The sequence below is a fragment of the Ictidomys tridecemlineatus genome, unplaced genomic scaffold, assembly GCF_052094955.1.
Source record: "Ictidomys tridecemlineatus isolate mIctTri1 unplaced genomic scaffold, mIctTri1.hap1 Scaffold_54, whole genome shotgun sequence".
Classification (NCBI taxonomy): Eukaryota; Metazoa; Chordata; class Mammalia; order Rodentia; family Sciuridae; genus Ictidomys; species Ictidomys tridecemlineatus.
Window position 1 is genome coordinate 1914526 of NW_027523576.1, and position 26660 is coordinate 1941185.

Genomic DNA, 26660 nt, shown 5'->3' on the forward strand with positions numbered 1-26660 from the left:
TGGGCATTTAAACAGTCCAGGCAGATGGCTATCTTTTTTTTATTATTATTATTCTCACATATCTTCATGGTCTCTCTTGACTTGTTCCATTGCTTAATCTCATAATAATATTGATGCTGATAATAAAAATTTTATGCCTAACACTAACCATACTCAATCTCCTTATAGTTGGAGCCAACATCCTCCAGTTTGGGCAATCTGTGGAGTTGGAGAATAAATGACCAGTGTTTTCTACATACAGGAAAATCTTTCATTAGCTCTACTGAAATCCTGTCATTAAAGCACCCCTGACTCTTCCCATCCAAGGGCCACAACAACCCAAGTCCTTTAATCACAGAAAACCTCCTCTCTAGAATCTAGTTAATTATTTTACCTCTACAGAGAGTTGAATTAATCTGTCCAATACCATCAGCAAAAACAATGATTGGTGCTACTGCTGGATGAGAGAAATTTGAGCATTTCTTTTAATATGATTGCTCTGTAGAGATTGCAATTGTTTTTGCTGAAGTTAATTAATGCCCCGAATGACCTTCCTCATATTTCGTAGCAATACTTCAAGCTAAAATCAGAAAGAATGACTTTTTAAAAATCATAAAGTACAGGAAAAGTCTTGAAAAATCCCAAGAAATTGCACTTTTTTTGCCTGGAAAAAATAGCACAAAAGAGCAAGGGATACTAAGATGTTAGCAAGAGACCCATCCCAGGGAAGATATCTTCTCTCAAATGAAAACTTCAGTTAGGTAAACTGAGTCATACTTCTGCATGCCTACAGTATCCCAAATAGACTACAGCCAGCCCTTTTTAAAATAAGTCCAGGGAAAGTTTTACATCCTCCTTTGGTTGACCCATGCCCATGTTTAGACTGCCACAGTCAAAAAGTACTTCCTTCTGTGTAAGTAGACTCCTTCTTGCTATAATTTAATTTTGTTTTTCTGGTTCTACATGCCAGAGAAATAAATGAATCTATGCCTAAAAGATTTGGTCCCAGAATACACTCGAAATAACAAAACAAACAACCCAGTTAAAAAAAATGGGTCAGGGGCTGGGGATGTGGCTCAAGCGGTAGCATGCTCACCTGGCATGCGTGCGGCCCGGGTTCAATCCTCAGCACCACATACCAACAAAGATGTTGTGTCCACCGAGAACTGAAAAATAAATAGTAAAAATTCTCTCTCTCTCTCTCCTCTCTCACTCTCTTTTTAAAAAAAATGGGTCAAAGCTCTGAACAGACACTTCAACAAAGAAGATATATGGATGGCACATAAACACATGTAAAAGATGGTCAAGATCCCCAGTTGTTTGGGAAGTTCAAATTAATACCCCAAGTAGACATAACTACATACTCACTAGAAAGGCTAAAATGAAAAACATCGAGCACACGAAGTGTTGGCTAGGACATGTAACAACTGGAACTCTCATACTCTGTTGGTGGGAATGTAAAATAATACAATCACCTTGGAAAACAAATTGTTCAATTTCTTAAAGTTAAACATACACCAACCATATAGTTGAATGGGTATTCCACTTCTGTATGTTTACTCTAGAGAAATGAAAGCACGTCTAGAATATGACTTGTACATGAAATCTTCATAGCAACTCATTTATAATGGTCCCAAATTGGATACAAGATAAATGTCTAAAATGGTTGAGTACATAAATAAACAGTTGCCTACATAAATAAATATATGGTAGATCAATATGATGGAATTCTATTTGATGATAAAAAGGAAAAAAAAATCATGGGTATGTGTAACAAATGGCTGAATCTCAAAATAATTAGGCTGAGTGAAAAAGTCAGACAAAATAGAACGCGTACTGTATGATTTAATTTACATGAAATACAAAGAAGTGCAAATTAACTTAGAGTGACAGAACCCGGAACAGCCAATGCCAGCAATGGAGTGGCTGTGTAAGGACTACAAAGGGTGAAGGATATGTTCACTATCTTGACGATGGTGATGGTTTTAGATTGTATATAAACTTATCAAACTATACATTTTAAACATGTGCAGTTTATGTCAGGCCTCACTGAAACTGTTCTTAAAGAAAATCCTATCATATCCACTAGAAAAGTTGAGGTATAATCCTGTCTTCTTTTCTCTTCTCTTCCTCTAGCCCTTTCTCTGGAACATCCTGTCTTCTCTCCCTCAGATTAAACAACTCCAGTTATTTCTTTTAAACTTTTCCAACCAGAATTAACTTTTCCTTGTGCTCTCTTAAAAAATCAAATCAATAAATACTTAAGTCCTAATAATCACATAAGAACTAAAAACCAAAAATGTTTTTAGGACAATGTTCTGAAGCTTCCACATGCTCTCTTCTAGACAATCTCAGAGAGATTAAGTAACTTGCCCAAGCTCATAAAGGAAGTGAGTGAACAAGCTGGATTCAAAGTCAGGTGCCTCTAACTCAAAAGCCTACACTAGGAGCTGGGGTTGTGGCTTAGCGGTAGAGCGCCCGCCTAGTACATGTGAGGCCCTGGTTTCGATCCTTAGCACCACACAAAAATAAATAAATAAAATAAAGGTATTATGTACAACTAAAGAAAGAAAGAAAGAAAAAAAGCCTACACTAATATTGAAACTGATGCACTCCAATTCTAAGGCATTTTTACCATCAAAGAATTGAGCAATAATATATATTAAAAGAAATTCAGCTGTATTACTTTTAAGTGTACATACAACTCAAATTATTCAACCAAGAGATGCCAAATCTGATGGACCGTCTTCAATAAACTCATCTGCATTTGGTGGTACAATTTTCTATGTGAGCTATTAAGGTAAAACAGATTTTCTCTTCTTCTTGAGTAGATTAAACCAGTTTTATATATTAAATACCCCCCAAAGTTGCCTTTTCCATAGCAAAAAGGTAACTTTGATTCAAACCAGTTTGAATCATTCCAAATTCTGAAAAAACCAAGCCAAATCAGTGACTGTCCTCACTGGATATAGTCCAAATGAATGCACAATGGAAACAGCTGTGCAAAGTCCAAAGATGAAACAAAAATGAGCACACACACGTACCCTGCCACTAATTAAAAATGTACTAGTGTTACAAGTATACAGTTTCAGTGGTGGTGTTATCTTTGTTCAGAAGCATGGTACATTATTGTAAAGCTGAAGCTATCTAGCATTTAATTAGGTTACTGATTATGGGGAGACTCATATTACCTTCAAGTCTTTTCCTGGATTGTGACCATGCCTTAATGTATTAATTTCATGATGACTACATTTTAAGATGGGGCACATTTAAATGCAGAGTACTGGTCACATTCTCCAAAATGTCCACATGATAAGATTTTAGCTATGTATAGTTTGAGACATTTATTAGAAAAAAAATCACTGTTAATTCTCACTCCTAATTTTAATAGTCAAGAGATATTTTATATTGCATTTTAAGTATAAGTTAGCATTTCACAGTCTTCACCCAAAGTATAAATACAAATATCAACAGAAACAAAAAAATCATTAAGTGACATTCTGTATTTCCATTTGTGTCCAATCAACTAATAAATTCAGCCTTAATGCACTATCATCTTACTCCCTAGCTCTCCTTTATGCCTATCAGAAATAAAATAAAGTCAGTGTAAAATGTATGAGTCATTATTCTTCAGTCATGCCAAAGCCATAACCTTTAACCTAAGATTACAAATAAAGTGCTATGTGTGAAATTCAATACTGTTTTAACTTTTGGGTGTTGAGGTCTAATAAATATAACATTTCGGAAGAAAATTAAAACATTCTGGATCAATTCCATTCATTTTCATGATTTCCTCAGTAGATTTCTACGGCTTTGACTAAGCTTGCTAGTGTGCAGATCTGGGATGAACTGATGAAGTTTGGCATCATTTAGTTTATAATCTGTATCACCAGTTAGTACAAGGCACAGAAATGTTCATTCCCCTATGCACTTCAAAGTACTTCATTTATTATCTAAACAGTTATTCTGACAAAACCATTAGTCAAGAAGAAAGTAAAGATATATTATTTTTTAAATGATGCAACTTTCACACCAGACTCCTTTAACCACCCATGCTATTTCTGGCAAAGTTTTTATTTCCTAAAGAATACATCCCCTGTCGCCATTCCAATTTTTTCTTGCCTATGAAAAGGCCAGGGCTAGTTTTTAATTAGTTTTCACTCAAAGTGAGCTTTTATATATTTCAAGATTTACCTTAACTTTTCCCTAAGTCCCTCATTTTTCTAGCCTCTTCTAAGGAAATACTAAATTAAATATGAGCAAGCGCCTGCAAAAATCAAATTGACTTTATCAGCTAACTTCAAGTGATGACAGCGATGAACCAGGAGACATGCACACAAGGTAAAAACAAGACACTTTACATTGGAGCTCTGAGCGAGGGCTTTTGGAGTTAATAAGAACTAAGTTTCATGATTTAGAATGAGGTATATTCTCTTATTCGCTTTTTCTTTCTTTTATTCTTCAAATTCGTACTGCAGGTATATTACCAGATAACATGCTTGTAGGATTTTGTCTTATGAAAAGCAAAATGTTCTGGTCTTCAGAAGCCCACATCACCAGTGAGCTGAGAGGGTGGGTTGAATTATGTCCATAGTCTTGTTAGCTAAGATGGGTTGCGCTGCAGACCAAACCGAATAAAACAACATGAGGTCAGATATGAACTTGTTTAGTAAAGAAACATAACTTTGTCAACCATTTTAGCCATTTTTAGGAATACAGTTCAGTGGCATCAAGTATATTTACTAAAACTACCAAGTAGTATTACTTTAGATTCAACTGGACTCCAGCCTCAATGTCTGGATATACAATCACTGCTTGATGCTCATGGCTTCACAGAGATAAATGCCATTCTATTTCCAGGTAACTTCCTCAATATTTAGAGCCAGAGCTCAATCAGCACAGTATAGTTGTCTACTGAGGAGAGGAATAGGCTGCCCAAACCAAGCATTTGTCTATTTCCTTCCAGATGAAGATAGAAACTTTGATCTTCTCTTCCTTGCCATTAAGCAAAGAAGGAACCCACTATTTCCTGACCTTTGGGAGTTTTGCAAACTTCAGACTGCAGTTCAGAACACAGATAAGAAACTGTCCAAGAAAAACATGCCCCAAATGAACAGGATATAAACAAAGCTGTAATGAGGTAATTAATGGTAGGGACTTGACTCCCCTCACTTTGCTTCTCTGATAACAATCTGGCATTTTATCAGCATCCTCTTTATCTGGAAGGATTCACTATGTTCTGCTGCCTGGAACTATTCTGGGAGGGGACAAAGACATGCTTTCATCTTGGAAAGGAAATGGAACTACATCTAGAAGGGATAAGGAAGAGTCAAAGCCGTAAAAAGACCTCCAAGTCTTTGTTTGACAGAAGGGAGAAGTAAATGGAAAATAGGATGCCCTGTTTCCCTGAAAGCATAGAAGCAAGTTCTAATGGGAAAGAAGTCACAGAGTCCTCAGCCAGGCCACAAGAGTGATGACTGTGCTTCCTGCCTTTGTTCCAATTCTGCACCTTCTCCCCATTGTCATCTAATTATCTTTCTTTCAAAACCAAAGAAACTTAAACTAATTTATATCATGGCATAAGTGACTATAATAACATAAAAGTCATTTACCTCCCACTGTGATGTCCATTTTCTTAGAAGGGATGAAATCCAAATACTAAAAGAATAAAAGTCTACCTGAGTCTTTAAGACCTGGCTTAAGATGAAGGCTGCATTTGAGATATCTGGGTGGGGAGAGGGCACTGCCTAAGATTTCTCAAGTCATTTCACACAGGTTGTTACTACATTGGGCAGGGTGTGTGATAAAGCTGGCCCTGGTCAATGACTAGAGTGGGTTTGATCTGGCCCCTCTAATGGTTTCACTTCTAAGAGAAAAGGGAACTGTATGGGAGAATTAATTTATAGTAAAGAATGACGCCTTGTTTCCCCTCCAAAACATGGCCTCTCCACTTAAATCTCACAACAAGCAGCCATGGATTGGTTATGGAAGAACTTGGGAAAAATAGGGCTTTGAATTCCCTATCCTATTTAGGCCTCAGGAATATTTATTCAAGGTTGAGCCAGGGTATCTGGCCAATGCCAAACCCACAGCCTGGGGTTTCTAAATCAGAGTGTGGATTGCCCAGTGACACTAGTTCCCTTCTGTCAGGCTGAGTAGCAATCCTGTGGAGTAACCTATGTTCATACTCAGGGCCCTGGTGACAATTCACAGTGCTTCAGGTAAGGAGTAGGGCATAAAGAAGTGGCTCTGCTGGCTGGCTTTCAATAGGGAGTTCTACCAGGACATGGTATTCTAAGGCTGCCACTTTAGAGATGTGTTCAACCAGGTAGCAGAATGCTGATCCTTCTCTAGTCTTTCTCCTATGTCCAGTTTCAATCTCTTATGAATTAAATTCTTAAATATCTTAAATCATGTAGTTTTTAAAAAAAGGTTAAAGAAAATAATTGTATTATATTAATTATATAATACTGAAGCTTAGCAAGAAAACCTGTTTCTCTTCACTAGATTTATACAAGTTATAGTAAGTATAAATGAATTCTACTTCACCGAAATGGAGCTGCACCTTCAACTCTCATTTCACAGAAAAGAAGGAATCTTTGTGGGAAAATAAATAAATAAGTAGCCCGGCAAGAACCAAACCAATACTACTCACCCATCACCCACACAGACAGCTCAAGGGACTCCCTAGATTCATGTTTGAAAAGTTTCCAGCCACTGCTTTGAAAATTATTTCTTTTCTGTGTGACACATCCTTCAGTAACAATTCAGTTTTTCCTTGGCTACCTAGATATATTTCCATAGTTTATGCCAAAACAGATGACTTCTTCCTGTACAGTTCTAATAATCAAAAAAGAGCAGATTTATTTGTAGAGCAGCACCTTTCATACAAATATATACTTTATTAATGCTCTCACTTTATATACTGAGCAGAAAAATCTCACTACTGGGGTCATGCCTAATTTTCTTTCTAAGGCTGAACTAAAGTTTCCCTATGGGGACTGGGGTAGTGGCTCAGTAGTAGAGTGCTTGCCTAGTGTGAGGCCCTGGGTTTGATCCTCAGCACCACATAAAAACAAAAGCATTGTTTCCATCTACAACTATATATATATACATACACACACACACACACACATATGATATTTATATAGAAATATAAAGTTTTCCTATGTGTCTAAGAGTTTTCATCTACAGCTGAGAGAAATCTTTGATTTCTTGTAGCTGGTAGTCGGGGCACAAATGGCCTAGCCAAGTGTTCTCCCTGCTGCCAAAAGCCTCAGAGGAGCCTACCTCGCCCTCAGTGTGCCCTCACCTCAAGTTGGTGAAGGAGGGAAGTGGGACTAAGCACAAGGAAAACTCAAAACTAAGGAACCAAAGGAGGTTTTAACCACTTCATAGACCTTATGATCAGCCAAATGCTCCTGTTATGTATCTGTCAGAGAAGTTCCCCAAAGTTACTACCTGCAATTTGGAGTAACATTAGTAATTTAAACACATCACTGATTCAGATTTGAGTTTTTCCAAATCAGTTCAGAATTACCATATAAGAAAACATAGGTAATTTTATAAATTTTCATTGAAAGCCTTGTGATTCTATTTTCTAAGAGAATAAAAACAGGGATGATCAGAAAGGTTACTGTATGTGAAAGTACTTTGTAAATTTCAAATTCTACATAAATTTTTGTTACTATTGCTTTTTTCTTTCCTTTTAGCAACTCTGGAGATTCTCAAAAATTATGTAAGATTTCAACAGTGGAAACTTAACATGACACACTGAAGACAGGAATCATTTTTTAATGGTTTAAAAGATATGCATAAATAGCAACCCACAAATAATCTCATTAAGATTTTATGCTTCTTAGCCTCAAGCCACATTTTCTATTTACTAAGACACTTATAACTGCAATGACCCATGATTTCCTATACTAAGGAAATTTTCTTTTGTAAGAAATTCTCAGAACTTCAGTTAAGCCAGTTTTATTTAGCAACCTGTCAAAACCACTTGGACCTAACTGCAACTTTTTCTTTTTTTTCTGTGGATTTCAGATTAGAAAAAGAGACCACTGCCAATGCAATGCCCAAGGGGGCAAGTGTTTCAAGAAAGAAAAGTCTAAATATTTGTTATTCAAAACCACAGGTTAACTCTGGCACGTGGAGAACTAGCTTGTCTTACATCACAGAGCATCATGGATAGCTAGTGGAAGGACTTGCTATGGGGTGAGGAGTTAGGATAGCCAAGACAGTGGCAGATGGGTTCTGGAGTCAGATCACCTGGATTCAAATCCATGCCTTATCACTTACCAGCAGACTGAGGTAGGGCATATTTCTAAATTTTCTTCTGCCCAGCCTTTGCCCTCCCTCAGTAATAATAACAATGATAATAAGCTCACAGTGACTTTTGTGATGATTAAATGAGTTAGTATGTGTAAGGTTCTAAAACAGTGCCTGGCCCATGGTAAACATTTGCTAATTGTTTTCATTAATCACTAATTAGGATGAAAAAAATCAGAGTACAAAAGATAGGGACAAGATGTGTCACAGCACATCATGACAGAACCCTGGGTCTGACTCAACACTGCATTTTTCTAGTGCCTGACACTTTGATGTTCCCAATAAATATCTGTTGAGTGAGTGACTCATAGTCCCTGACTCCTTCCACAGTCATTTTTTTCACTGTGGACACATTAGATTTATTCCTTCTGGACTCTGGAGTGTCATCTTTTTTTTTTATCTCCAAAGAAAGTTACCAATGCCTGCCACTTGCTACCTCAAACTGATGATAATCAATATAAGAAAAAAAAAATCATTTCACACTCCCTAAAGGGCTTTGGGAAGAAAGTGATATATATATTTTTAAAGACAAATGTTCCTTTGTTATTGAGTAGGCAGGAGGGCTGGGTGTGTAGCTCAGTGGTGGAGTGCCCCTGAGAGGTACAGTGCCTAGCAGGCATCAGGTCTGGGTTCCATTCCCAGCACTAGAGGGACAAAAAAAATGAAGAGAAAGAAGAAGGAGGAGGAAGAGAAGGAAGAGAATAAAAGAAAAGAAAACCAAGCAAGCATGAGCAGTCAGTTACGGTGGAGAAGCCTCTGTGAGTCCAGATTCCATCATTTTCTTTGGAGAAGGGAACTTCTGCCAGGTGGATGGAGTGTGATGTCAGGCATTACATGTGACGAGGAGAGGACTGGATGTTCAGCCCTCAGTGTGCCAAGGTAACTGAAACTGCTAACTTATGGGTGCCTGTGGCACAGGCAGAAGAAGCTGTCCAATAGGTGGTACATCACTATAACCCCAGTGATTTGGGAGACTGAGGTAATAGGATTTCAAGTTTGAGGCCAGCCTCAGCAACTTTGTAAGATCCTAAGCAACTCAGTGAGATCCTGTCTCAAAAAAATAAATAAATAAAATAAAAGGGCTGGGGATGTGGTTCAGTGGTAGAGTACCCCTGGTTTAATTCCCAGTTGGTGGGGGGCAGGGGGGGTGGGCAAGCTTCATTTGATTCTATGAGTTCCAGATCTAGAATTGACTTATCAGTGTAGGTGTGTGGCAACTCCAGAGTGCATAAGATCGAAAAAGAAGTGGGCTGAGGGCAGGACAAAGAGGTGCATCAATGTCTGAAAGGCAACAGGAGGAAGCAGAAAGAAGTGGCCAGAGAAGGTCACTGAGGAAAGAGTATCATATGAAAGGAAGTTTGCAATAGTGTCAACTCCAGATACAAACCAAAAAAGATGACTGCAAAGCATCCAATGGCTTTTTTAACTAGGAGGTCACTACAATTTCATCTTTCTAGATACAGTTTCAGCGCAGTGGTAGAAGGAGTTGGCTGCAGTAGTCTGAGGAATGATTAGGAGGGGAGGAAGTAGGAGCCTATGAACACAGAACTTTTTCTAACATCTGACCACAGAAGATGGACTGCAGACCTCTCTTCTCTTTCAAACAAGAGATGAGACCCAGGATGTTAGACAAGGGCACAGAACAGGCCCTCAGTAAATATATTTAATGGTGATGAAGAATTGTCACAAATTCAAGTAATATGAGAACACATGGTGAAACAAATGCTTATTAATGCTGACCTATGACCATTTACTCTTTTCTCTCTTTCATGAGGGGCCCATCCAATTTCATATATATTTTACATATTTTCAATTCATGTAGTCATGCAATAGTGCAAACATTCTCCAATGCCAATAAATAAACTTCTTGATCATAAACATAAAAAAGAGAACATATACTATAAAAAAGAGGATGTCTGTAACTGGCTTGGAGAGAGACAAGCAGCGGAATGTCTCAATGTTCCAGGTGAGTGAGAAAAATAAGCTAAGGAGGAACAAGCAAAAGCATGCAGGTCACAATGCATCTAGTCCAGCCAATGTGACTAATGAAGCTTGTTTTAACTAGATTATAAATGAAGGAGTCCCTGCTTAGCTGAGGTTTTGCTTTCTGCAATTTCAGTTACCCATGGCCCAAAAATACCACATGGAAAATTCCAGGAATAAACAATTGATACGTTTTAGTTTGTGTACCATTTTGAATAGCATGAATAAATCTCATTCGACCCTGCTCTGTTCCACCAGAGACGTGAGTCAGCCCTTTGTGCAGCATATCCACAATATAGATGCTACCCACCTGTGAACAGCCAGCCACCTCACTTATCAGACTGACCATGGCAGTAATGAGTGCTTGTGTTCAAGTCATAACAACAGTGATGCTTGAAATTCAGATATGCCCAAGATAAGATGATTCCTAAAAAGTAGAAGTTCTCAACTTAATAAGGAAAGAGAATAATCAGGTTGGTGGTAAGATTTATGATAAGAACAAATGAAGTAGTCCCTGTGAAACTGTAAAGAGAGAAAAAAGAAATTCATGCTAGTTTTTCTGCCACAATTCAAGTTACAGCTATAGTGTGTGGTATTATAGTAACAAACATAGTACACGTAGGATCTGGTACTTTATAGTTTCAGGCACCAGTGGGGGTTTTGAACTTGTCCCCTGAGAATGAGGTTGGGCAGGAGGGTGTACTATAGTCTAGCAAGGGTCAAGACTCAGAAGCAGAGTAGAAAAAAACTATGCCAGTCAGGGAAAGATAACCAAAACATACTATAATGTTATTTTTCCATGTCTTCATTTGAAGCCTACTATAATTAATCTTTGCCTATTTATTCCCTAATTCATATCTGTTTGAAAAGAAAAATATACATATATACTTCTGGACTTAAAATGATCCCTACTACATAGGATAAAAAAACTGCATATTGTCAGCATTTGGAACTTGGTACTGTGAAATCCTTAAGTTAGAATTTAAAATGCCTGCTGAGCACCTTGTCTACTATTTTTTAAAAAATATTTATGGCCAAGAAAATGACAGTTCCTTTTGGAAAAATATTGCTAAAGCATTTAAAAATTTTAATATTACTAAATTTAAACTTTCCCCCATTACTATTCAGTATTCCCACAAGAGTAAAATGCCATCTTTGGGGCAAATACTGTTCTTATTCCATATCAATGGTTTCTCCTGTTAAACAATAAGCCATTTATTTTTGTGAATTTCTTGGGTCACCCATGGTTCAAGTGGAAGCAAAGCTCTTTATGATGACTTCCAAGTTATGAATCATAAAGCTCTATCACAATCTCCCCCTTGTTGGGCCCCACTGTCTGCAGAGTGCATGGCCTGACTTTGTTCTCACATGAAATCACCATGAGTGACTTCTAAAAGTCCTCGAGATGGCAAGCTGAATTTCCTTTTTTCCCCTGCTCTGCTACTTGAGGAAGCTTTCTGGACTTTCTGGAACCCACTAAGCCTTATCCTTAGGATAGATATCCTATAAGGAAGTGGTTAATATACATGGTCAGGCCTATAGGCTGTTGTTCTATCTCACCAGCTAGACTGGATATTCTTTTTGAGGATGAAGACCTTTTTCTTTACTTAGCATTTTGCCCAAGAGCTAACACCACTAAGTACACAAGAAATGTTTAGCCAACAATCAACTGATTGGATTCTAAGTTTTAGAGTGAATGGCAGCAATAGGCCACAGATTATCATCATTGTCAGAAATTTCACCTAAGAATGAGATTGTTTGCAGATCAAATAACTTGTTCTAACATGACCTGAATTGGCCTGTTAAAGTAACTGATAACATTTAAGAAAAGCTCTTCCCTACAAGTTTTGTTTTTCTAGCTTGCTTTGTCAATGCATTCCATAAGAGGTGAACTCCTCATTCCTCTTGCTCAAAGACATACTTAGAAAAAGGTCTTAAAGAGATCTGTCAGAGATGAAATTGGCTGGGCCCTCTTTAGGAACCGAGAGGGGAAAAAAATTGGTGTCAGACAACAGAGTATATTTTTATGCAAACAGCCATAGAATACAAAAAACATGATTTCATTTCACATGCTGAACCTCAGCTACTGCTACATAGAATTCGGAAGGCCACAAGCACAGCTCTCCCAATAAAAACTAGGCAGAGCCACAGTAAGGAGGCAGAGTAGACAGTTGCCCAGAGTGATTCCACCAGCACTGGGAAAGAACCTTCCAAATGCTGCTTCTATGTCTTCTTTATTTAAGTCCTAAAATGCCATCACCAAAGTCTCATGGCTTTATTTCAAATATATGTCCCTGTGATACAATCAGCCTCAAAGAAACTAACACTGGGGTCATTGACATGTCTGTGGAAAAAAAAAAGAGTGGGCACAATTTAGTCTATAGGCAAAGAGGAAGAGTGAGCAACTGAAAACCCCTTGAGCAGAAATGAACATCTCACCTTGACATCTGGCCCAAAGCCTGGCCTGGTGTCACACAGTCACACTACTTAAACCAAGACGTCAGGGTTTCCAGACTGATGAGGTAGCAGGTTCCTTCTTTCACCAACAACTCTTAGCAAATGAGGATGGTGTAGAGAGACTCATTTCCTGTACCCTGTTTCCCTAAGCCTCCGGGAAATCAGTGGTAACCACAGGAAGGGTGGAGTCTGGGAATTCTATGCTGGGGGAAGAGGATATTCTACATTAACAGTACTGGGAAAGCCCTATTCTTGGGTGTTTCTACTTTTGTAATGGGCAAGGCTTGAGGACTCTGCTACTCTCTCTGCAGGGATCTCCGTTCAAAAAGTTCCTCTGGTAAGTTTGGACCACAAAGAGTTATCTATTTCAATCAATTCAGAAAAGCATCTCTAACTTCTCAAAGACTCAGATGTTTCTTATGCTTCTCAGAAAACAAATGTGGCTTAAGCCAATATCTGGAATAGAGAAAAATATAGCAACCACACACAAAAAAGATAATTAAATTAATAAGGAATGCTTTTCAGACATAACATCACATAGGCCAAAAAATGTTTTCAGAACAAAGTTATAGAAGTTATTTAGAAGCTAAATTTAGGTGAATTAATTCCTGGAGGGCACCATTTAGGAGCAGATCACCATAACCTTGCAGGCCACGTTAAAAACTGCACCCCTTTCTTTGGGAAACTGAAGATCCATTTAAAAATCTGCAAATATGCATCAAATATGCTTCCATTAAAGGAAGATTCTAACATGTAATTCACTGCCCATTTAGAATCTACTAAATTCTGAGTGGTTCCACTGTTTTGAAATAAGACATCCCAAATAGATGCCTTGGATAGTCATCTAACCCAAATACAGACACACTGCAGAAACTCTTCAGAAAATATTCTCAACGTATGATCAGTTTTCCTCAAACACTATGGACAGCTCAGCATTAGGAAAATTTTTATGTCCTTGATGGAGAAGGCTGACTTTCACAGAACTCTTTTTTATATTAAAAGCTGAAATCTCCAACTATTTTATCGAGAAGGAAAAAAAAAAAGAAAGAAAGAAATTGTGTGCCTTCTGCCCTCAAGTATGTAAAGACAATCAAGTATGTAAAGACAATCACCACGTTGCCTCTAAGTCTTCTCCATTCTAATGATTTCCAGATGTTTAGCTTCCTCCTTATGTTGGTCACCTCGCCTGGATAAATATTAGTTTATCAATGACCCTTCTAAAATGGGGATCCCAGAGCAGAATAATAAACAGAATAATGTGGGGTTTAGTTTAAGCAACGGAGTTCAGGGGGATTATTGCCTCTGCTATCAAAAAGTGGCAATTGTCACACTACAATTGTCACAGGTCACAAGGAAATCCCATTCCACAAGACTTTTTTGTTGTTTTTCATAAAAACTTCCATGAAGCCAGATATCCCTCATTTTGCATGTGTATGATTTTTTAATTGAAAAAATCAGAATATGATACATATCTCTATTAAATGTTATCTTGATAGTCTCAGCCCATCAATCTAAAGCTATTTTGAATATTACTTTTCAATTATGGACTATATCAGACATATAAACAATCAAACAAAAACAACACATCACAAATTAAATGGAAACTAGAGTATATGGCTTTCAACTGAACCCTTCCCTTCCAGCCACACAGAAGTAATAGCCACACAGAGGTAACGGCCACAAGGCTGAAATTGTGTTTGTCATGCCTATGCTTGAAAACTATTTTGATTTTCTATTCCCTTGCCTGTAATGTTTACTTCACACACAAATTTGATAAACATGCAATCTAGTCTGTTTTCATTTAAGTAAATCAAATATTAAATAAAGCTGCACTATCTATATCCACCATCCTAGTAATCCCATTAACAATGAGGTGACTCAGGCATGACTTACTCTTTGGGAATCCTTACTAGTTCTCAGCAAGTGATACATTTAATGATCCAGTCTGATATCAACACAACTGGTTTGGTCATTAATAAAATATTTTCCTTTCTATTGAAAAATCCTTCTGTAGGCCCCAGGCATAACATTCCCATCCTACACTTTCCTCAAATTACTGACATGATTCTGGGCTCACTTGCACATCATTTATCTGGGTACAGGTATGTGGTCTCACTCATAGGCCACAATGTCTCTTTTCTAGCCTCAGGAGTTTCTAGTTTATTAGCAGAGACATGCCAAAGCAGGATGAAAAAGTCTGTTCTCAGATTTTAAATGTTACCAACACAAAGAAACATAAGGTGGTGGATACGCCACTTACCCTGATCTGATTATTAACTCTGTATACATGTATTGAAAGGATACATTGTTGCCCTACGTAAATTACATATACACATTTATCAACTGAATATTGAAGAAATATATTTAAGGAAGTGCCCTCTCTCTCCATTATACTACCAACTCCTTCCTCTCTCTAAAATTTTTCTTAATAAGCAAACTTAGGAGCACTATTTCATAAGCAGAATTATTTATTCCCATCACACTGATCTATAGCCTGAAGCACACAGGGCTCTCCTGCATGAGTCTTCCATTCAAGCTGCATTAATCTGAGAGGATTTTCCCACCTGTTTTGGCTTACTTATAATTCTATGATTTTAAACAGAAAAAATACCCCCTCTCCTACTCTTATCAATCCAGGCTTCTCTCATATGGCTCTTAAACATGCAGCAGGGGACAGAAAGATGGGCTTCCACAGGAGTCCCTAAAAAGCAATCAGGGGAGAGAAGTTTACAGTCCAGGAAGGTCTGAGGTCACAGGCTCATGAGGCCAGAGAAGACCTAGGTAACAACAAGGCCAATATCTTAATTTGACAGAAAAGGAAACAGGGTCAAAGAGGGGAAGTCACAATATAAACAAAATGTCAGAGCTTATATTAGAACATAATACTCCTCAAAAGCTAGGTAAAATATGAAACTTATCAGGGCCTCTTTTCTACATAACTAGTAACCAGTGAGATACAAAATGTGGCTCTAATATAGTAGGACTAGGAATCCCTTGTGTACTTCAGAGATACACAACTGCTCAGACAAAAAGTCACAATTTCAAAATTTGATTCATTTTTACGTGACTCTGTCTAGCTCTGCATCCAAACCTGAACAAATTATAGAAAAGTACCACAACCCACAAAAAAACACAGAAACCCCACAACTATTTCTGTGTGCAAAGAGATTAAGATTTACTTGGGGAGACTGAGCATGATAGCACATTACAGTTGTGATGAATGGCAAGAAAAGAGGTTTAATGACAAAGGCTATAGAGGAGGGGAGGTGATCCGGAGCTGAGATGGACAGAAAATGAGGACTTTTCTGACTTCCAGCTCAGCAGTGCTGTAGCCACTCTGCTTCTTTATTTCTCTGTAAAAAAAAAAAAAATCTTGTCCTTTATTTATCTACAAGGATGCTGGGAATATGGCCGGTAGAAATGTGATGTGCAATCTTGAAGGAGAGTTTCCAGTGTTACAATCACAAATAGAAGAAGAAGTCAGCTACTGCCTCCTGCAAAAGCCCCAACACACTACCGTGGAAAATGAGCTGTTTCACTTCATAGCCTGGGTAAGGACTAAAGTGGTAATACCTGAATTATATAACTTTCAAAAAAAACAAAACAAGAGTCAATATTACTTCCCAATGACACAATCTTAAAAAAAATCAACTATTTTATTTTTTTGGGGGGGAGGGTTGTAATCTTGCAGAGGATTTTTTTTAACCATACGATTCATTTTTATTTTTTTTTTAGTCATACATGACAGCAGAATGTAATTTGACACATAATACATACATGGAATGTACATACATCAATCATAATGTCTATTCTATTCTGCTGCCCTTCCTATCCCCACTACACCTCCCCCTCCTCTCCCATCCTTTCTCTCAATTTTTATATTCCCACCTTCCTCTCTTATAAGAGAGGAAGTTTCCATGAAATATTTTAAAAATACATAAAACATGTATTTTTCCATTCTTTGTCAGCTAGATTTTCATATTTCATCTAAACAAGTTTCTACTACATAGGTCCCTATAGGTAATTCCTATACCATGTGTTTAAGACTGTATTGCTATTTGTACTTTAGTGTTTGTCAGAAAAAGAGTAGATTTCACTGAAAACTTCTTTAAGAGAACAATGACTAAAATGGATTGGGAAAAAGAGGTGCTGAAAGTCATTTGTAATGAAAATAAGCCCAAAGGTGTAGTGCTGAGGGTGGGAGGGAAGACCTTTTAAAAGCAACCACAAAAGCAAATGAAAGGCAACGACAGAGTTTCTCCACAGATATTAATCAGATGCTCCAATTTCAGTTTTCAGCAACAGAGCCACTTTCCCAACTGCCCCAGCTCCCTCAAACAGATCACCAGGCTGTTGCAGAGAATAAAGAGCTTTGTCCAAGTGTCACAACTAGTAAATGGCAGAACCTGGACAGAACCCAGTCTTTTGAGTCCTGGGTCTTTGCTCTGTTCAAGACTCCAGGATCCTAGGTTTGGGGCATATGTGGTTTCTTACAGTTCTTCAAGGGAAACTTGAAACTTGCCTGTGAAAAGGAATTCAAAGATGCATGTCAGGAGACATTTTAGTCTCTGAAAAGACTTCTAGTGTCTAGAAAGCCCCAGACAGTGGGCACTAGTGAGCGTGTCACAAAGCCAGACACATTTCCTTTGAAAACATGAATTACTATGCTCTGTGGTATTTCAACTGAAGGGTGAATAGTCCTAAATCGGAGTTATCATATCAATATATTAAAGGACTGCGGACCTGGATCCAGCAAAACATCAGGCACATAAAATACACTGGATTAAAGAAAATTTGTAAACAAGATGTTGGGATTAATATTATTATTTCTGTCCTAAGATGTTGCAACAATTATAACTGTGTGCACGCAAGCACATACACGCAACTAGAAAATCCAAACCAGAGATTTCTAAGATTTCAGTCAACAACAACAAAAACCTTAAGCTTGGATATATTCTTAAATGTGGAACAAAGGACTAAAAATACAAATGGTACTTAGCAATGCAGAGAGGATAGAAATAGCAGGTAAGCATACATAAATCAAGGAAAATAAAAGCTGTTGTTAGGCTTTTAATCGTCTTTGCATTGTAGGATTCACTTTAGTATGGTCAAAGCAACTGTGCAACTCCCACTACCTGAAAATTTTCTCTTTAGCTAGATTCAGAGTATCCTTGGGTCTAATGAGAGCTCTTCTAAGTACTTATGTTCCCATTAAGGATGCTATCAAGATAAAATACCACCTATTTCCCATGTGTACATCCATATTTTCAACAGCTACCCCAAATCAAAACTGCTCAGTCTTCATCAGAACCACAAACATTGCTTTGGAATAATAGGATTCATAATCAATCTTTTACATTCTTAATGAGTAATGTTCTCTGAGATCATTAAATCAAATGTGTGCAGTTTTATCAAATTTGCTATTTTTTAAAGATCCACTTATAGTTCATCTCCCCAGTGAACATTTTGGGGTAGCATAGGTTGTTGCTATAGCAAATTGATGCTACTCAGAACTGGATATTCTAATTTTAATCTAGGCTCCTTCCATTTACCACAGTAGATGTTCAAGGGACAAGAGTGTATTTGGCCATGGACCACCATCCCACAGATGTGTGTCTGATTACATATGGCTGATAAACCCAATCAACTAACCTTTAGTACTGGAAAAGCAAAATGATGCGCAATCCCACCAATGGATACACCCTGAAAACAACCTGTATTCAGATGCAGTGACTGGAGACATAGTCTTCACTCTCTCTTCATTGCATAACATTCAAGCCTCACAGGCACATTCAATGTGGCTTAAGTGCATGGCAACTCAAAAGGGAGCTGGTTATTTTGGTGTAATAGAAAGAGTACATATAATACTCCTGAAAAGCCCTGCACTCTTGAGTTCAAATTTCAACTCTGCAACTGGCTCACTCTCTGAACCTCAATTTCCTCAATGGGAAAAATAGGAGTGAAAACTCCTCCTCTAGAAGTCATGGTAAACAAAAAAACAAAAAAAACAAAAAGCAGGCTTTTTTCTAATGACCTCTCTGCTCAGAATACATCTTTGCTTATTCTACACTCCTGAGTCAAAATCTACTTTTATAAAACTCCTTAAATAGCCTAACCAAGTACATCCAAGTGTGACCCTACTCCTGTCTAGTTTATTAAATGTCTCTGTGTACATGACACTGATGATGTTTAATATCCCAAATGTAATCCCGCTACTCAAAGTGTGGTCCTTAGACCAGCAGGATCATATTACCTGGAAGTCTGTTTGAAAGAAGGATTTTCAGGCCCATCCCAGAATCTACTGAATCAGAATTCATGAGATTCCCAAGTGGTATCTTTATAACTTAAAATTTGAGAAACATTGCTTTATGACACACGTACCCTCAATGAATCCCAGCCTACTGACCAACTAAGGAATCCACTGCAGAGCTTCTCCTCTGGTGGTGCACTATAAATCTGTATTCAGGCAGAAAGCAACTATAGACTACAACATTTTCATCAGGACAATATGATTAAAAACTTCTTACTTTGTGTCTTTTTAGTTTTTGTTTTTTTAAAAAACACACTAAGTACAGTAGCTCCAAAGTAGTATTTAAATTTTCTATATTAATGCAATTTTGTTGTATATAATATTTGCTTTTAAGATAATAAGTAGTATGTGCATTCTGATTATATGTAAACAAATAAGTTTAGAAAGATATTTTTAATGCAGTAATTTGTGGCTTCCAGGATCCAACACATCATAGTCTGATAGAAAAAAGAAAAAAAAAAAAAAAAAAAAAAAACTCCTGCAAACAATGTTTTCAACACAGACTGATGACCAAGTTCCATGGCATATTTTTTTTAAGAGAGAATGAGAGAGGGGGAGAGAGAGAGAGAGAGAATTTTTAATATTTATTTTTTAGTTCTCGGCAGACACAACATCTTTGTTGGTATGTGGTGCTGAGGATCGAACCCGGGCCGCACACATGCCAGGCAAGCACGCTACCGCTTGAGCCACATCTCCAGCCCTCCATGGCATATTTTTGTTTGTAATGTACACTGGGATTCTCTGTGTTTCTCCCTTACATTAACTTTCTAAAACTATATCTTGGGTTTTTTCCCCCAGATAGTCATAAAAGGGAACCTGAAAGTAAAACTGACCACCCAAATTCCTAAAATGAATCACCAAATGCTGAATGAAGGAGACTGGTAACTTTATGTATCAGGAAACAAAACCAGCTTGAGTGAGTCATCTCTGTGATCAAAGATAACAGAGCCACAGCCAGGACTTGTTGCAAGCAAATGGCCACAGCTAGCACACATCAGAATCTCATGTTTAATGGTTTCTCACAATAAACTGCATAAGTCGGCTCTGTGAAACCAGAAGTAGAACCCAGAGCACCACATAAATAATAAACACACTCTCTTGAGTTTGGTATTCTTATCCTTCTGCTCCAAGTCCATTTCAATTTTCAGTGGATACAATAAAATGAAGTTGCCGTTTTGTCAAGAAGAAAGCATAAAGGTAAAAGTTAACCAGTACTATAGGCTTCCAGAGTGTTTCTCAAGAAAATGTGAATACTTTTTGAAGGCCTGCTTATTGTGGTGTTTAATCCAAAATGAAAACTGGGGCCATGGGCTCCCGAAGCAGGAAAGCCTGTTTCTGAATTCCATGCATATTCTATGTTCATGTTTCATTTTTTAGGCACTCCAAGCTTGAAGGAGATGAGTAGGAACTTGTACTACATGGCATTGCCATCAACAAGCCACCCCTGCATGCCCTAGCACATTCCTCCAAGTGAAGAACCAGGTGTCCTGATGTCCTCTTGAACTGCTCAACAGGGGCTATATGCCAGGAGCAAGTCTGCACCATGCTGGGTGAGCTCAACACAGGAATAATGCAAATACCCAGGCTATGTTTTTCAAAAGAGTACCTTGTATCAGTACCACACACCCATTAGCAGGCAGGTCTCCAAGGAAAACACTACTTACACAGTGGGTGCACCCATGAGAGAAGAACCTTCCACTAAAACACTGGAGGGTGGTCTGGGACAGGGGCAATAAGCCTCCTGCTCCTGTATATACAAGATCCCTCCCAAGGAAAAACATAAACTAATTAATTAACATCTCTTATTATATAATAATTTCTGAAATAAAAACAAACTAAAATATCCTCACAAAATTCCCATGACCACCCCCAGTATTTTCACTTAGGATGATACTACCTCATAATGAAGGGAACAAAAGGTACAATGCTGAGAGCAGAAGAGGTGCCATCCATCAGGGAGGGATACAGTCTCTCCAGCACCAAAAGTAACAGGAACATGCTTGGGTGATGGTCCAATTGCCCCAGATCACTGAAAAAAAAGTGGATGTACACAAAAGATCTGAACTTTAATAATTGAGGCACTATCTTCAAACCCTTTCTCATTAAGTAATTAATTAATTCTGTATATGAAGTGAGACTCTTTTGAGTTTTCCTTTTTTTTTCACTTTTTTCTCCATTCATTTCATATCTTCCTAGTATTCATCAAAAGGGAAAAAACTCTAGGAAAAATCAGGGATTGGGCTCTTGCACATGATTTTCTTCTCAAAGTCAGTCATTTGCTTAAGCAGAGTCTATTACTCTTGAGTATGAAATGTGAAACTTTTGGTGTCCAAATGTATTTAAGGCATGAACATACTAGGGCCAAAGTCTGTCTGCACAAACTACTAATATGAGGAAAAGTATCATAAACAGAAGAAAAACTAATTGATATAATTTTATTTTCCTATTATAGACTATCCACATATATTCACACAATATGCAAATACCCCTGGCAGAATATAATGGCACATGTTCTAATGTCCATACTAAAAATCCCACTACCAGTGATAGGGTGTGGTTGAAAGGGCAACGATGAACTTCTCTAACTGCCCTGATGAGACTGGAAGCCCTCTTTTTTGGGGGATTCTTGGGGGTGGTACTAGGGGTTGAACTCAGGGGCACTGGACCACTGAGCCATATCCCCAGCCCTGTTTTGTATTTTATTTAAAGGCAGGGTCTCACTGAGTTACTTAGCACCTCACTTTTGCTGAGGGTGGCTTTGAACTCGAAATCCTCCTGCCTCAGCCTCCTGAGCTGCTGGGATTATAGGCCTGTACTACCGCACCTGGCAGAAAATAACTCTTAACAGAAGAAATCATCATGGGCTTCTGAAAAACTTTTTACCTGTCCACTGTACTGGCTACAGCTTCCAGCTGTTTGAGAAGGAAGGGATAGAGTTCTGGGAAACAAGAGAAAAACTCTCTGCCTGTCATTCTGTGGAGAAAGAAAAAAGATCAATTACTATCATGTGTTTCCCCTGATCCATTCCCCTCACATACACTTTAAAGAACAGTGACAAAGGTCATTTGTTTGGATACTTAGTGCAAGTTAAAAACAAAACCTATAGCAACTTAAATTTAACAGAAATGATACATATAATTTTGACTTTGGACATGTTTGGATTTGTGGACTTTTAACTCCAAATTTAAGATTACATTTATTTATTTATTTATTTATTTATTTATTTATTTATTTATTTATTTATTTATTTATTTAGAGAGAGAGAGAGAGAGAGAGAATTTTTTAATATTTATTTTTCAGTTATCGGCAGACACAACATCTTTGTTTGTATGTGGTGTTGAGGATCGAACCTAGGCCACAAACATGCCAGGTGAGCGCGCTACACTTGAGCCACATCCCCAGCCCAGATTACATATATTTATGAAAATTTGATACTAAGTCTGTCAGGAAGAAATACTTAACATGTGAAAATGCCAAGTCTGAGCAATTGATTTGGACTATGCGTACAGTCAAAAATCTGATTGATGCTGACTCAGCTTTGGTGATAAGGGTAAGTTCTAGAACAAGGTTTCCCAACCTTGGTACTAATCATTTTGGACCAAATAACCCTATGTTTTGGTGGGCAGTGCGGAGCAACATCCTGTGCACTGCAGGCTATTTATGTCCTGTGCCCTGCAGCCTCTGTGGCCTCTACCAAATAGATGCCAATAGCATGACACTCCTCCTTCCAATCATGACAATCAAAATATTTCCAGACATTGCCAAATGTAGTCAGTGAAATAAAATGGTCCCTGACTGAATGGCAATTATCAAGAATATAAGTAACAATAAATGTTGGTGAAGATATAGAGAAAAAGGTACACTCATACACTGCTGGTGGCACTGCAAATTGGTGCAACCACTATTGGAAACAGTATGGAGATTCCTCAGAAAACTTACAGTGGAACCACCATTTGACCCAGTCATCCCACTCTTCAGCATATATCCAAAAGACTTAAAATCAGCATACCATAGTGACACAGCCATATCAATGTTTACAGAAACTCAATTCATAATAGCTAAGCTATGGAACCAACCTAGGTATCCTTCAACAGATGAATGGATAAAGAAAATGTGTTACATATACACAATGGAATATTAGTCATAAAGAAGAATGAAATTATGGCATTTGCTGGTATATGGATAGAAATGGATATTATCATGCTAAATGAAATAAGCCAATTCACCCAAACCAAATGTCAAATGTTCTCTCTGATATATAGATGCTGACTAACATTATTCAAGATTTTTGTCCATTTTAAAAACAGGTTGCTTCTTTCCTTTCTTATATAGTCATAATTATGCACTGCATATACTTTCTCCTAGTTTGTAGTTTGCTAACTTATTTTCTTCCTAAAATCTTTTGATAAGCAGAGGTTTTTAGATATTTGGTAAAGTCTAATACTTTACCTTCTTTTCCTCCCTTTATGTCTCATGCTTTTCATGGCCTAAGAAATCTCTGCCTACTTCAAAGTAAAACATTTCTTGTTTTCTTCTAGAACCTTTATGGATTTAGCTTTTATGTTGAGGTCTATGATCCATCTAAAATTAACTTTTGTGTATAGGGTGACAGAGAAGTCAGGTTCTCCCCCCACCCCCTGCACTGGTATATCATGTTTTTAAGGAGATGTTCCTCAAACAGGAGAGATGTGCTGTGCTCATGGCTTAAAAGATTTAATATTATAAAGATGAAATTCTCCCCAAGTTGGTTATAAAGACAATGCAATTCCAATATAAACAGTAATGGGTGTGTGTGTGTGTGTGTGTGTGTGAGAGAGAGAGAGAGAGAGAGAGAGAGAGAGAGAGAGAGAGAGAGAGAGAGAGAGAGAGAGAGAGAGAGAGAGAGAGAAAGTGATCTAACAAAAGCAGATTCCAAAATTAATATAGACACACCAAGTGATAAGAATTAAGAAAAGCAAAGATAATTTTAAAAAACAAGGTTGGAAGACTCACCAATCAGATAGCCAGAAATATTAGAAAAGTTTAGTAATTAGGACAGTGTGGGGACAATTATTAAGCCAATAAAAAAGGATCAAGAGCACAAGGACAGACACATACATGGAAACTTGATTAACAGAAAAGCTGATACTGCAGATTATAGAAAAGGATGGTATGGTAATAGATTATCTAACAAAATTAAAATTGGATCCTGCCCTCTTACTATATATAAAATTAAATTCCATTGAATTGAAGACTCAAAAACAGCCATAAAGTAAAATAACAAATAATAAATAAAGTTTTTCCCTATTTTGGAAATTTATGGCTCTGTCCTGATTATTCCTGGCCTGCTTCTTTTTTTCCAGTAAGGATATCCTGAGACAGCCTAGTTGGTACATCTTCTGCATACTCTAGCCAAAGGGTGTACAGAAGACTCAAACTTCATTCTGTTCAACCACATCTGAATTCTCCCGAGGCTGAGTTTTGTATCATAAGATAATAACCACTTTTTTGAGTACGCTGCTGATTCACTCCTTGATCCTTTGGTAGCCCTAGTGGGATAAAGTGGAGTTTTATAAAAGTTTCTTGCCCCTCTTGTACATGACCATTCCAGACAAAAAACCTTGCTGCAGTAGAGAATGATGGGGGAAAGGTGATGCTACGAAGTGGGGCAGTTGATTCTCTGGAGGTAGAGGGAGAACAACTTGGACACCTGGGAGGGGAACATCCCTGACCCTAGAAGATACAACAGAAGGAAGAATGCCAATGTTCTGTGTCATTTGAAACTGCTTCAGGAGGAAAAAAAATCAGTTTCCAAAAAGAGGAAAAGCAGAAAACAGACATTGTGGAAGAAAAATTTTAAACAGAAGCAGCAAAAAGAAGCATCCTCTATAAAGTCAACTGTGTTACACCATATAAATTCCTTGCTGGATTTAGATTAGCAGGTACGGACACAGACTGTAATGAGAAGAAAGTGTAGGGTTCTCATACATATAACTCAGAGCACAAAACAGAAACTCTGTAGCTGGCACTTATACCTATATTATGCAATCAGGAATAATAAATATCTCTTTTAATTTTTTTAGTTGTAATTGAACATAATACCTTTATATTATTTTATTTATTTATTTTTATGTGGTGCTAAGGATCAAACCTGAGCCTCACACATGCTAGGCGAGAGTCTTAAAGCTGAGCCACAACCCTAGACCATAAATATCTTTAATAATTAAAAAAAATAAGAAAGAAACTGCCCCTACAGTCTTCCTCACCTAGGAAAATGCTCTGCTATGTCTCTCCCAAACTGTTGTAACCACTTTAAATTCATCTGCTGGGTCTGTCATCCTCCATCTGCTCACAATTTGACTTCCTTTCCCCTTAACCTTACTGAAAAATCTATCAAAAACTGTACATAATGGCCCTGCCTCCAATGGCTGACCCTTCTATGCAAAACACCTGTCAAAAACTCCGGATGTCTTCCCCTTTTCTGAGGCCACCACTCAAGCACTGTCTGAGGGAGGTGAATGCCTCTCAGCTGGTGGTATAACAAAACAACTTAGACATACCACCTACAAGCAGTATCTCCAAATCCAAAGACTAGAATTAATTACTTGGACTCACTGATAAACTCTAAAGTTTTTTTGTTATTTAGAGCTTGTTGTTAGGTAATGTTGGAAGGATCCTGCAGAGCTCCAAAAAGTCCAAATGCTATCTTTTTACAGGGGCATCATGCGTGTCCTGGGATTGTATTTCTTTTTTGAAAGCAGGCATTAACTTGCCTCACTCCTCAAAATATGCACTTAGGCGCAGTTGTAAAAGACTTTCAAATGTTTAAGGGAATGCCACCAGTTGATCATGTGCCCTCCAATGATTGTTAAAATGACTTCAAAACAAGGCCATGCTGGTTATTCACAGAAGCTTCCTAAAGATGTAAGTCACTCAATTTTTACACATACTACTATGAGAGTCCTCCAATTAAAAAACATGTTTTTTTAAAAAATTAAAAAACAACATATTTATCATCTGACTTCAACTGAAGTCTTCATTGTACCTCAACTGAGGTCACTCAGGTTTGCTTCAAATCATGAACAGGGTTCTTATGGATGAAAAACTGTCCTTGACTTCCAATTTACATGTTAAGACAAACCCTGTGCAATCACTAATACATTTTAAGCTATCTGGATTAATGCCTTGGGCTAAGTGGAAAGGTCAATATAGAAAATTCAAGAGAAAACCAAAGACTCTATTGGCTAATTAAATTTGTGCAACTGATTGAATCTGAGATGCTGGTGGGCATGGTTGATGTTATACTGAAAGTTATACTTATCCGGCTGCTTGGATCCCTGTTGACAGTAACCTAAACTAAATGTTGTATGAGATAAAATAAATGGGCTTAGTCCCAATTTGTCAGTCAAATTAATCAAAAGAGCTGACAGCATGACGTACTCAAGGGAAAATTCTGCAAAAATCAAGATAGTATAGAAATGAGGGATGGATAAAATTGAGAGAAAATTCTCCTTACTACACATCTTGAAAAGTAAGGCAATGGCTACTTATGTTTTGGACTCTATTCAAGGATGTTTATGTAATGAATAGCCTTAGGAGACAGAATATCTCCATCTGGAGC

The 26660-nt window shown here is 37.6% G+C and overlaps 1 protein-coding gene across 12 annotated transcripts in view; it reads right to left on the minus strand.

Moving 5' to 3' along the window:
- LOC144373975 (transport and Golgi organization protein 1 homolog) overlaps positions 1–26660 on the minus strand; it is a 153845-nt gene that overhangs the window by 76345 nt on the left and 50840 nt on the right. For 8 of the 12 annotated variants that reach the window (XM_078036941.1, XM_078036946.1, XM_078036939.1 and 5 more), the window contains 2 exons: positions 21944–22033; positions 20958–21089 (listed from right to left, as the gene is read on the minus strand). The exons of 3 other annotated variants lie outside the window; for them this stretch is intronic. The gene's annotated coding sequence lies outside the window, so the exon portion shown is untranslated. Of the gene's footprint in view, positions 1–1075; positions 1146–20957; positions 21090–21943; positions 22034–26660 lie in introns of all 12 variants that reach the window. One more of the 12 variants, XM_078036942.1, reaches the window with a different exon arrangement.